Below are 410 nucleotides of genomic sequence, written 5' to 3'. Positions count from 1 at the left end.
CCCAGGGCGTCCCTGTTTCCCCAGGTGCCCACAGGACAGTGCTGGCCATCCCCAGCCCCTCTGCCCCCCACGTCTCCCAGCTGGGGTGCAGACAGAGCACACGCCTGCACCAGATGCACCCAGACCCACATTCCTCATCCCAGGCTCTGGCAAGGCAGCAGGACCCACCTTTTATAGAGAGCTGGGACTTCTCGCAGAGCAGCCCAGCCCTGGCCCTGCTGGAGCTGGCAGCAGCCATGGCATCACCCCTGGCTGGAAGTAGAGACAGGAGACACCTCAACACCACTCCCACTGTGCCAAGGAAGGTGGAGCTGCGTGGGGGTCCCATGTCAGCTCTTCAGGACCCACACGCAGCCCTGACATTACTGCAAGTGACCCACATGGCAGGGAGCCCTGGCAAGAGACCGGCA

At 63.7% G+C, this 410-nt stretch overlaps 1 protein-coding gene across 1 annotated transcript in view; it reads right to left on the bottom strand.

Annotated features, from left to right (window-relative positions):
* The window catches only part of WWP2 (WW domain containing E3 ubiquitin protein ligase 2), a 37,633-nt gene that overhangs the window by 34,617 nt on the left and 2,606 nt on the right, over window positions 1-410 (bottom strand). The window lies entirely within an intron of this gene.

Source organism: Chaetura pelagica, unplaced genomic scaffold, assembly GCF_000747805.2.
Source record: "Chaetura pelagica isolate M959 unplaced genomic scaffold, ChaPel_1.0 scaffold232, whole genome shotgun sequence".
NCBI lineage: Eukaryota > Metazoa > Chordata > Aves > Apodiformes > Apodidae > Chaetura > Chaetura pelagica.
The sequence above is the reverse complement of the archived record's forward strand: the minus strand, read 5'-3'. Positions and strand labels throughout refer to the sequence as shown.